This window comes from Indicator indicator, chromosome 21 (genome assembly GCF_027791375.1).
Source record: "Indicator indicator isolate 239-I01 chromosome 21, UM_Iind_1.1, whole genome shotgun sequence".
In the NCBI taxonomy this organism is placed as follows: Eukaryota; Metazoa; Chordata; class Aves; order Piciformes; family Indicatoridae; genus Indicator; species Indicator indicator.
Window position 1 is genome coordinate 10,152,974 of NC_072030.1, and position 13,128 is coordinate 10,166,101.

At 42.2% G+C, this 13,128-nt stretch overlaps 1 protein-coding gene across 3 annotated transcripts in view; it reads left to right on the forward strand.

The window, feature by feature from the left end:
* DENND2B (DENN domain containing 2B) overlaps positions 1-13,128 on the forward strand; it is a 56,104-nt gene that overhangs the window by 36,564 nt on the left and 6,412 nt on the right. The window lies entirely within an intron of this gene.

Consider the following 13,128-nt stretch of genomic DNA (forward strand, 5'->3'; position numbering starts at 1 on the left):
ATTTAAATAATTGTTCCATCAGTGGAAGTGATTTGCCTCAGGTGTGACACACATTTGCTGGTGGTCATTAGACACAAGCCTCTTGCTCTTACTTTCCTGTCTGTAAAATGGCAATACCAATGCTCCACCTGTTTCATAGTCAGCAAATGTTTGCACAGTGTATTGAAGCAAGATAGTCCTACCAATATTTAATTTCAGGTTTTGGACAGGGTACTCATAAACAATAGCAGAGCTTGCCACAGAGGTGTTTCAACTTGTGGCCATGCAGTGAAGCCAGGCAGGGAACTGGGGTGCTGAGAGTTCACCTGGTTTACTCCATGCGATGCAGAGAGTTTATAAGGGGCCTAGGTTTCAAATCCTGTGCTACCAAACCCATCCAGTGGCAGTCTCAAGAGTGCTATTATGGTCCATCCCAACTAATTAGGACATTTTTCCTTATGCTCATATGACCTGAAATTGTTTCCTTTCCAAAGCTCCACCTTGGGCTCCTTGCTACATCCTTTTAACATGCCTCTTGCTCCCCTGCCCTTCCATTGCAATCTCCCCTCTTTGGCTTGTCTGAGGCATGAACTTATCCCAAGGTGTAAGGAGTAAGAGCAACAGATCACAAGTCCATATGAACTTTACCAAGGAAATGGGAGCTCTGTGTAGGCTGCAGCCCTGCCCCACAGCAAAGTACCACACCTTTTTTCAGAGGTCTGTGTAATCTATATAGAAAAGGGTGGACGTTGTAAAGAACACATTCTTAGCTGTAGCATGATAAGTAATAAAAGATGGCAGATCAAGACTGTAATTTATTAGACTTGGGAACATCCAGTGTCTTTTAAATGGACACAAAAGGCTGTATGGGTGGTTAAAAATACAGATGGATCTACCCAAACAAACTCTGTTAAACACTTTATCAGCCCCAACCTTCTTTGAATTACTGCCAGAAATAATAGCTGCCCTTAGTGGCCGCCAGTGTATATAATAGCAAAAATACTTTGCATAGTAAAAGCTTTACAACCTTTAGGGGAGAATTTCTTAAAGCTGCAGACCCTTTGCAGGTTATAAAGTCACTTCCTTAGCTGTCTTTTTTTGTTGTCCAGAACAACAGGAACTTTTTTTTTTTTCATCCTTTCCCTGTCAGTAACTCTTACTTTGAATGATCATTTGGGATGACTTAATTTTCCATAAATGCCTGTGTAGCTAGACCAGGGCTTCTGCAGTACTTTAGTAGGCATATGAGTTACAGTATGAGTATGGGGCAGCATGAAAACACAGTTGGTCTGTTCCTTCTGACTCTGTTCCTACAGCATGCTTGATGGCCTTGCCCTGTCTGTTCCTATTTTACCATTCATTTTGCAGAATTAGTGGCACCCACAAGTCTGACTGTGACTCAAAATGACACAGGGCTGTGTTCCTTCAAATGGCACAGTGATCTGAGTGAAAAATCACAGAAATGGTACAGAGAAAATGAGGGCTGTGCCATGCTGCCACCAGCTCTTGCTCTCCCTCAGAGTTCCCAGTTACTCCTTTGTGGTTTGGCAAAGTACCCTGATCCATGGACTTCAGGCACAGAACTCCAGGGATGGCTTGCTGCAGGAGTTATCCTCAGTTATGAGGGCTGGGACAGGAAACAGCCATTCCCTGGGGCTTTCCTCTGGGACAGCTGGCCTAGACAATGGCACATTACGTTTCTGAGCACTGCTTGGAGAAAAGAAGCAATGTTAAGCCCACTTTGACACACTCAAGAGAGCTTAGCTTGGAAAATAGCTAAGTTATCAATGCTGAGGTCTCATTATCAGGCAACCAGGGTTTTACACACATTGCAAGCCTGACTAGAAGCTAAGAGTTCAGACCTGCCTGTGCAATTCCCTTTCTCCTGGTAGCTGCCTAGTCCTAGAGGCCTCAGAGCAGAGGATGGCAGCATCCTGCCTACAGGCAAAGCCCTACTGCTCTCCCTTTTGGCACACAGAAATAGGGCACCAGAACCAGCAAGAACAAGAAAGTATGAAGATCCCTTTTGGTAAACACGTATTCAGGCACTGCACTCTCCTGCAACAGCTCATGTTGCTGTGACGAGAGTGACCCATTGGGTTGGAGGCCACCAGCATGTGCTTTCAGAAGGGAGAGGATTCAGGTGGATCCAAGGGGCTTATGGAGTTTTGTGGTTGCTCTGTGTAAGAAGGGACAGACCCTTCTTATATAAAGGCTTACAGTCATACACTTTTTATATCTCTATGTACTCTCTATTATATACACATAATTTGTTTTGTTTAAAAAGAGTGTGACAAAATCCATTGTGGTAGGTAAGGCCCTGGATTAAGGCTTGTGAATCCTGAGCTTTCCTTCTGAACCCTCCAACCTGCTGCATGACACATGCTGGAAAAGTAGCTCCTCATTCTTATGTTTTGCCTGATCTGTCTGGGATCCTGAGTGCTCCAGGATGGAATGGCTTCTTGCTCTGTGTGTGTGCACACAGCTCTACTTGGTACCGTGTGGCCCCTCTCAGCATGGAGTTCTAGGAGGTACTGTAAAACAGAAACTAATGAGTCCTTTGACAAAGGCCTGCAGAAATTGATAGTGGATTTAAATTCAATACTTACTGAGGCTTTCATGGTTTAAATGGGGATGAAGTCTAAAATGAAACACTCTGACTTTGAGCTAATAACTCTCTGTCTTGGACCCTTTGCCTTGTCTGACACAGATTTTGTTTATGGGCATCATGGCTGAAACTGAAGTTTACCAGTCATGTGGGAAAAAGAAAAGAAGTGAAATATCTTACAGGTCCAGTCTGTGGGCCCAAAGAACGAGAGCAGGAAATTAAAAAGATATTACAAGGGTTTGATTTCTGCATGTACCCAAAAACTAGCTTAGAAATAAAGGATGTTGAGGTTTAGGCTTCAAACAATGAAGTCTGATGGGCTTTTGTGGCTGCCTGTTTTATAGGTCTCCAAGCAATAAACAATTTCACACGTTATATAAGTTTGGGTAAGTCATGCCTAGTGAAGTGAGATTCATTCAATAAATTGCTATTGGTTCTTACGGTTCTTACAGTATCTAGAATGTGAAAATTTATAGTCTTTGATCTTTGAGCAGAAGAGTTGCCATTTTTCAAGACAGAAAGTGATGCTACCAGCAGTGAGGAAACAGTAGTAAAGTCTTGAGTGACAGGACTGTGAAGCTCCCTTGGGTAGGTATGTGGCTAGGCCTGTAAGTTGCTTATATACTTTTTTCTGCTTGAAATTTGGTGAACAAATCCCTGATTCTATTTGGCAGATTCAAATTAATTTTTGAAGGTAAGCAGTGACCTTTCATTTTTTTGCTTTTTCATTAGGGGTCAAGAAGACAACAAAGAAATTTATAAAGATGTAACCTAAAGCTCCAATTCCTTAAACATCTACTGAAAGCACAAGAAAGATGCTATGTCCCATCCCAGTTCCAATCCACATCTCATCTGAGAGCCTCTATTTATGTTCCCACCAATTTTCCTGTTCACCTCAACTCTGAAACAGTCCCATGACTGCCAGCTGCTCTAGTGCAGTCCTCTGGGGTTTGAAAGGCTAGGCAGCAGATGCAAACTGAGTGGCTTCAGGGGCTCAGGGAACATTGGCATTGCTGCAGGCACAAAGGTAGCAACAGAAAATAAATAGAAAACAAGCATTGGAAGAAAAATATTTATCTGCTTATTTTAGTTTTATGCTAGGGAAACAAATTGGTGGATATTTTTGCTGAGGAGCTGATGCATCTGTGTGTGAGAATAGTCTTTGGAGGGGAGGGAAGGAAGACCTTGGGCATCTCAGTGTCCCTTTGTTATAACCCCATTTTTCATAAGTAAAACCCACTCTTGCTTTAATCCACTGTATTGTGAAGGACTCTCAGCATATTTTGCTTATGTTTCACATGTGGGTCAAGACCAACACCAACTGGAGTGTTTGGATGAGTCTTGTCTTTTGCTGTGGGTCTTAACTCCTAGAATATTCCTTTCAGTGGCCTTTCTGAAGCTTTTAGAGGCTATGAAATGCTTTTGCAGAGTCCCCGCTCTTGTAAAAACACAGCAGCTTTTGTTTGTTGTGAATTTTGGTTTTATATGACATATTTCAGCTACTTTTGATGAATCAGCAGATGAGCCTCAAGGGAAAAAATCTCTCAGTTGATAGCAATGCGTTTTATGCTCCTAAACCATATAGGTGATCTTGGAAATGTACCCTGAAATGAAGGTCCTGTCCTGGGAGAGGGGCTGAGCAGGGTGTTTAGGCTGGAGTTGGGCAGGAGCATTGCGATGGGTAGACTTCAGGCTGGCATTGCTACTGAAAGGTGTCTATTGTGCACCATCCTTAGGTATGAGCCAGCTGAATTCACAGGACCTCATGAGATAGTGTAAATTTGTGAATAAACCCACAAATTTTTACCTGTGTGCAAGGGAGATCTCCGGCAATAGGGTGAAGCAATGTTAGATGACCATGAACTGCAGTGCAGCTAAAGTTCTTGCATTTAAGTGTCTTCCTCCCTTAGGGAGGACCACAGATGAGTTTGTCTACCCAAGGAGAGTTTTTTCCCTCATTGTTTTTCTGCCCTTCTGCCAGCACACATCCCTAACCCTCCCCAAAGTATTTTAGATTGCCAGAAGGAATCTTGTCTTCCGGTGCAACTGCAGAAAGTCCAGGCGGATCCCGGACCTGGCCGAAGGTTCTGGGCTCCAGACAGAACACTGACTAATGCAAGACAGAAGCATAAATATGTAAATACTGGGGGAAGTCATCCCACAGGCACGTCTCTGTTAACTTTGTAGAGCAAAAGGGGAGCAGAGTGTACTTGTGTTCAAGGGCAAAGGCTTTCAGAACCAACAATGGCATTTCCCTAATCTCAGGAGCAGAGACAGTTTAGGGCTGTCCGTGTTATGCCTGGGATGTTTGGGGAGAGCTGACGCTTGTCCTCACATTCGAATCTCTTGTTCAGGGACTCGAGGCCACGCTAGAAAGCAGTACAGTTAGCAGTTGAAAGGCAGCTTCAGTGCCTACCCAGAAGAACAGTATTATGGATCCTTTAATCTAGCAGACAAAATCATGATCTAGTAGCTCAAGGTAAAACATGTAAATTTAAATAGGAGATAAGTGGCAGTGTTTTAGCAGTAAGAGTAAACTATTGTTCCTCTGCCTTGTAGCAAGGTCAAGTGGAAAGGCCAAGAGTAGCTAAACTCTTGAGCAGATTACTAAAGGGAAAGCTCATTCCCTATTTCCTTATTATTATTCCTTATGATTTTTTTATTAACAAAAGTAGAATATAATTCTTATAATCAGGGCAAAGATAGGCCTAAATAGGATCACCTGCTGCTTGGGAATGCTCCTTTTCAATAGTCTGACCTATTGTAATGCCTGGAAAATCTGCCAGCCTGCAGCTTAAAAGATAAAAACATGTGTGTTAGAACAAAGAGAGAATGTCTACTTAGTAAACACACTGAACTTTGGCCACTGATAAAGATTTCCTTTACTTTTCTCTGTCACAGAAACCTCTACACAAAAAATGGTGAGAGAAATTTGACAACAAACACATGCCAGAAACCAGCTTGTGAGGGAGAATTTACTCCTACCAGTCTGTAACTGGTCTGTACAGTTCCTGAGCACAGGCTGCAGGAGACACAACTATGTCTACTCTTGGACACATCTGGCAAAGCCCTGTACTAAGCTGCAAGTCCAGTTTGTCTCAGGGAAAGCTTTTTTATAGTTAATAGAGGCTCATCAAAGCAGGAAAAGTTTAGAGCTGCAAGCTACTCTACCTGTGGGATGTGTAACAGCTCCCAGATCTTACATCTACACTCAAGGGAAGTATGAATGGCTGATATTTCTTCTGGTATTTTTTCATCCAAAGATCTTGCAATGCTTTCTTGATACTGTCAGGATTCTTATACTTGTATGGTCTGACCTGCTGAACATAAGCTGGAGAATTTCTTCCATCAATTTCTACAGAGGAAGGAATGAGTCCTTGTATAATTATCCAGTATGTAACCAAGCCTAACAAACAGAATTTAGTCTACAGCAAAAACATCCATTTCTCATGTAAGTAACCAGAGCTTCCATTCCTTCAGTGAGAGCCAGATCAGCTCCTGTTGAGGAGGGATTTCGAACCTCAGACCACCCCTGCTTTACCTATGGGAGAACAGCTTGCAGCTCCATTCATCTTTCATAGAAGCAGCATCCTCTGGAGCCTGAATCTCTGTTGCCTCCCAGCACTTTTGTTGAGACTTTTTCTCAATCCAACTGCACTATGAGGTACCACTAAGTAGAAACATACATAGTGAAAAAAGCCCTTAAACCTTCTATAACATTTAGGTATTTGGCCTGATGTAGCTGCTATTTCTTGATATTGTGCTTCTTTCTTTCCAGCCTAACATAGCTCATAATCTTTGAGTAGAACACTTGCATGCAGCCCAGTGCTGCAAGATGCTGAGTGCCTTGTCTTACAGCCCAAACACTAGAATTGTTCGATGTGATGTGAAATTAGTGGTTTAAGGTAACTAGCAGAGCTGTCTCTGAAGATTTTTGAGAGAAGTTTTGTACTTTCTTCCCCCCTCTCAAGAGATACTCACATTTTGTAACACCTAGGTTACACTTCTTTGGGACTTAGATTGTCTGATGACTATGCTAACATAGATAGTAGAAAAATGTCAGGCAGAAGACACAGCTTGTTTAAGATTCTGCAGTCTCAGAGAAAAACAATCTAATAATGACGTTTTTAATCTGCAATAACCCTCAATGGCATTTTTAGTATGTCATACCACAAAAGGGTAGAGCTTTGTATGACTTTTTCTTTTCCTTCTTTCCTCCTGCCCTCCTTTCCAGTGGCATTTATTCGTGTCACTTGAGGCTTTGACCAAGGCTCTACAGCAGGAAAATCTAAGTTTTCCACTTATGATTCTTCCAACAGAATTCTCTCTCCTTTTCCCTTTCCCATGGAAGGGAAAGGGATAAGATGACGACTATGTTGTTCAGTAATTCTCTTCTGGATTGCCCATTGGCACACTTATTGGCAGTAAGTTGCAACATTTCCTCAACTTGCCTCTAGCTCTCCACAACAGGATTTAGACAGTTCCCTCTCTTCGGCTTTTGAATGAGAAGGATTAGGGGTAGGGATTGGCTTTTTTCCTCCTTTGTTACTACCTAGAAAAATTCTTCATCCTACTTTACAGCTGTCATGTTGTTAATGGTGCAATGATTGCCTGCAAATCTGAAACCACCAGTCTGAACATTAACAAGGACTGGTGGGACCAAAGGTCCCAGTGTGGAAAGAACAAGTCATTAACATTCCTGTGGAGCACCTGGGCCAGAACCACTTTTGTTATGGATTTGTGCTAAGAGACTGTCCTGCAGGACTGACTGGATTACTCTGTGGGCACTAAGGATAACCTTTCACTTATTTTTTTTTTTTTTAACCACCTAACAAAGCTTGGGCAGGTGGCTGATGTGTCCAAGCAATGACTTTTTGCCAAAAATCCCATTTGCTTGAGCTTTCTGGAAAGTACAGTTGAATGCTGGTCCCTTGAAAAGCCAAATCCTTGTTCTGAATAGCACTTTGCATGTCTCTTTCTCCAGGGGCTTTCCTGTACCTCTTACACACAAATATTACAGAAGTAAAAATTAATGTCTCTGTTAAAACCACATTCTTCTTTAATCAACTCAGCTTTTTTTAAAATTAAGTACTTCAAAGTTGTTCTCCAAGAGAGAGATCTGACAATGCATTCTCTGGTCTGCATCTCCCAGCTCCATGTGATGCAACATTGATGTGTGCCACGAGCCAGGGTTGTGGTTTGCAGGTTATCTGTGGGACCTCAGACTGTCTGTCACTCAGGTATTGCAGGAAGGGAGGAGCTAGATTCTGAAAATGCAGCTCTTAATGAAGTAAAATCATTTGTGTAAAGTTATGATATCTTTTGGAAATTGGATAAATTTTGTCTTGCAATATTTGGATGAAAAACAAACAGAAAAATATCTTCTGTATATTCAAAATAGCCTCTGCATTTACTACTTCTTTGATAACATCCCCTAATGAGTTATAGAACACTGAAAATCTGAATTACTTTGACAAGTACAGAAACTGGGTTGTAACCACTGTGTTTATCAGAAAAAAAGTCTCCTGTCTGGAGCCATCAATAGCACAGAGGAACTGGTGCCTGAGCTCTCTGAAACTCACCTTCAGCACTCACTGGACTGTGTCCCAAAATAACTGCGTCATTGATGCCCCACTGATAAGGAACTGCAGCACTGCTGTCAGCAGACAGGTGAAGCCATATTGCAATTCTTTTATGAGAATTTTACAAGTTTGGTTTTTCTCAGACTGCACTATAGAAAGTGCCAGATAAAACCTGAAGTATGACTCATTTCTTGGAAAACAAGGTTTGGGTTTGGCTTGTTTTCATGGGGGAAAAGGAACACCATTGAGGGGTTTAAGGGTTAAGTAGTTATGCTCTTTGAGTTGTAAGCATAGTTTGAAAGATTCTGCAAAAGACAATAACTGATAATTGGGCTGATGTGATGTGGAAAATATGCATTTCCCCCTCAGTCTCTGCCCCCCTCTCCCTGCTAGTGGTATCGCTGAGGCCTTATTTGCACTCTGTGGAGATATCACAGAGGTCATTTGCAGCAAACGTGTCAGTATTCACATTAGGACAGCTGCTGTGACTTGCTCAGCCTTTCACCCCTGCCAAAGCACAGTCAGGTTCTCACTTCTGTGTCAGGCTGCTGCTTGTCATGTCAGGGAGGCCTGGCTCTGGAGGCTGATAAGGGTGGTGCAGTGTTCCTGGTCTGCTACATCTGTTGTCCACCCTAGGACATGTTCACCTCTTGAATAATATTTTTCCTTTGTTAAGTTTCTATACAGAGTGAGGGATTTTCACCCACTTCTGGATTAAGAGCAAGTCATTAGCTCACTGCTAAGACTGGGCAATACATGTTACAGTCCATAATAAATGGGGGAGATTTCTCATTTGTGCTCTAGAGAGCTCTTTACCCAGTTGTAGAGGTCATCTGTAGCAGCATTTGTTGTAGTGTGTGTGTAATGATTAAGTTATGAAACGTTTAGAACTGGCTGCTGCATTTGAGTTGGCCCAAATGCATGAGGCTCATGATGATCCTCCCATGAATTGTATGTGTTGCTCTCAGCCACGATCACATTTACACTAGGGAATTCCCTGGTTTATTTAGATAGTAGGAGCAGAGTGTTCTATGGGCAGGTCTCCCCTGACATCAAGAGAAAAAGTAGCCTAAAATATGCACATAGAGGTCTGTCCATATTTCCTGAATAGGCTGTCAGGTATTGCTTGGAGATAGAGTATTAGCTGCATACTGTAGGACAGCTACTAACGACCTCGTGTCATGACTCTTAGTTTACCTCATACTTAATTGTTTGCTTTAAAAAAAATAAATCACAATGCAAAACATTACTCTGGCTTTTACATTCTAAACTCACTCAAATTTCCATGTAATGTGTACCCAGTATTTTGATGTTAAACATCTCATTGCTTATTCTAGAGAAAGGTCATATTTACCTAAAGGGAATTTAGAATGTTCAGAACTTCTTTCAAGTTGCACATGCAGCCACTTCTTCCTAAACTTCCTGCAGCTACACAGATTTTCACAGACTTACCCAAAGGTCAGCTCAGGAGAGGTGCCTTGGCAGTGGCAAGGGAGTCATCCTCCCTGTCTACCCCTGCATGGAGATGAGTCCTTTACAGAAGGATTCTGCCACAGGCAGTTCTCAATCCAGGAGGTTGAAATCTAATTATTTAATTTGAAACCACATTACTGTATATATAAATGTAATAAATATATTAATAATATTGTAAAAATAAATTAAGATTACTTAGTAGCTTAAAAAATTACAGTCTATACTTCCAAATGACCTTAAAAAGGTTTGAAGGATTCTCTGTACTTTGCTTTAGCCCTGAAGGGCTTCTAGAAAAGTAAAAAATTATTCAAATTTCAGAAGCTGAAACATGCCTTGCTGAGGAGAGATTGACTTTACAGCCATTCAGAGAGCAGGCAGGGTACTCACAGATCAAAAGGGGCTATCATGTCTTGTGGTCATACTTGCAGACTCTTCATGAAAAAGAAAAGGTCTTTGAGGCTTCATTTCAGCAGAGTATTTCACCATAATGAAATACTTTGAAAGTGTGCTGAAATTAATAATCAAATAATGAAGTCGTGCTGAAATGCTTTGCTGAATTAATGCCCAAACCAGTATTTTGCCTGTCCCCTCATGTTTTGTTTTAATTGGCAAAGCCAGGTATGAACTGGTTATAATTCCTGCTGCTCTGTAATCCTCAGAAATACTTTTTTTTTCTACCAGTGTCCAGATAAAATTGCTGCATTGGAATTATTTTGGTTCGAATAGCAATAAGCTGATCTTTGGTTTGATCATAACATTCAGTCTCTTGCATACAGGTAAATAAAACAGTTGTGGAGGAAACTTGTCTTTTCAGATGTGTGTGAGAGTTTTATCCATCTCTCCATTAGTTTATCCATAGCCATTGGTTTCCTTGGTGCTTGTGTCATTGAGTCCAAGCAGTGACTGTCTCGTCTCTTAGCTTTGCATCCTAGCCTCTTTGCCCTCAGTTCGTGTTTCTTTTTCACATGTTTCAGATCAAACACCGAAGTTGGGGTTTTTATTCAGCCTAGTGAATATAAGGCATAAGAAGAACCAAAACCTCAGTAAATTGCAAATAATTTTAAACAAGATCATAACCATGGGGGAAAAAAAGCTGGAAGGAGAAGTGGTGTGGATTGCTTGTGTTTTGCAATCAGTTGAAACTGGGTATTTTTCTAGCACCTGTTCACTAATTTTGCTGCAGCAAACAACTGGGATGAGTACAGGCTAACAGGGTGAGTTCAGTGGTGTAGGCTGTGTAGTATGGCTAGATAATAGCCCTACATACCTAGATGTAAGAAAATTCTCTTATCCCACAAAACTTGCAAACACAGTCACCTTTTCACAGTCAGGTACTGTTAGCAGGCTTCACTCTGTGTGTACAGTGACATGTATGTGCAGGACAGCCTGTAACTGACAGAGCAGGGATGTGCTGCTGGCTATAGGCAGAAGGCTACCTCAGCAGCCAGAGCACTGCAGGCCAGCAGAGTAGTCCACGTCTCTGGGGCAGGATGAGAGCTTGGCATCAGTGCTGTGGGCATGGGGCAGTGGCACTGCCCATGTGTTGGAGGGAGGCAGACACCAGTGTGGTGCTGGCCCCAGGCCGTACGGGGGTGGCCAGGGCCCAGGGCCCATCACAGTGTGCCTCCAACTTGTGCATGACTCCAGCAGCACTTCCCCTCTGAACTAAGTGATGGTTTATGCTCCTCGTTAGTGTGTGACTCATGCAATGGTTTGGTTTCTTGTGCCTATATACAAAATTACCTGCATATGGGTAATATAAGAAGTGTTTTTCAGTAGAATGACAGCTAGAACATTAAGCAGCATTCCTGTTAAAACCACACAGACCAAATGAAAAAGCCCACTCTAGAAACCAGCTCTCTGCATCACCAAAACTGCCCTAGACCATTGAAAGTGAAAATATTTTGGAAATCTAATTTCTTTGACTACTCTGTTGCTTTACTTTGTGTGCTTCACACACCTGAAAGAAAATAAATCTTCTGACCTTACTTCTCATTTCATACAAACAAGAACAGTGGGACAATGCATGGGTTGCACGTCTTGAAAGGAAAAACTGGAGCAGACTTGATCTGTCAGGGTACGGCTTGCTTTTCAAATTTACCCAACACACCTCTCATGAATGATACCATTTTAAAAGGATCTGAGCTGTATTTTAGAGAATTTAACTGGGATTCCCTTACATCTGTCACCTCTGAATTTTACCTTATGGAATGCAAAAACCTCACACTGAAGTGAAAGATGTGTATCCTTTCTAAATATGAATCTTTCCAGCTACCCAAAGAGACACAGGCACTTTGAACAAACAGTGGCTGGTAACAGCCTGTGGGACTCTGCCTGTCCTCTGCATGAGCAGTGCCTGGAAGGGAGGGCAGCAGGCAATTCTGGGGACCCAAAGATCAGAGCAAGTGTTTCATGGGGGTCAGCCTGGGACGTCTCATAGGGAAAGATTTTCTGAGGCTGAATTTTGGAAAACTTGTGCAGAGCCTCAAAATGCCCAGGCCAAGGTATGGATGGGGGCAACAGTGTGACCCACAGGATGCTGGTGGAGCAGAGCAGGCTCAGCTCAGCTGCTGCCTTGCCCCAGCCAGCTCCCAGAAAAACTCTGGAAGAGAAACCAGTGTCCTGGGCTGGAGCCCGAAGCCTCCCCCAGCGTGGGAATAGCACACAGGAGAGGATGCAGGGGCTGATTTACGTCACAACACTGCATGTAAAACAACTTATAAAAGGGCATTCTATCGAAAGGAAAAGAGTACTAACTGAATATCAGAAGAATGTTTGTTTTCCTGCTTTTAGCTTAATGTGGCCCTTTTTTTAGTCTCTCAGCAAAGATGACTGCATTTGTAGTAGCTGAAAATGCCAGAGAGTTATTAATGTCAGCTTGAGAAAGTGCTGGGAGTCTCTACCATGCTTATTATGATAGGCACTCAAGACCAAAATAAGAGACAATGACAGCACTGCTGCCTGATATAAAAAGAAACCCCAAACTATTAGAGAAGTACATAATTTTACACGTCAGCCAACATATGCTACAAAAACATGCTGTGACTGATAGATCTCAAAGGAAATGTCAAGTAAAACCAACTCTCAACAGATTATCTGCAGTAAAAGATAACATCTGCTCTTCACCAACCTTTTATTTCTTTGTCCTCTACTTCTCACTTTTCCCATTCAGCAAGCTTCAAAGGTTAATCACTGATGGGAACAAATAGGTGAAACCTCTCCTGGCCTTAGAATAATCAACTAAAAATGCTAGAGGGTTGTTCTAGTGGAGGTCTGATGCCACCTAAAGCCTCCACCGAGTGTTGCAGTAGAAGAAACTAGCATTTTAGCCAGTACTTAAGCAGTAACACCTCTGAAGTGGTTAGTTAGTTATAGTTCTTTGTGGCTACATTAAGCACAGCAGAACCTTGCACTGTAAAAATCACCTCAGTCATGCTAGGCTGGGTGAAAATCCAAATTTCTGTCATCCCTGCAAAAAGCAGATGT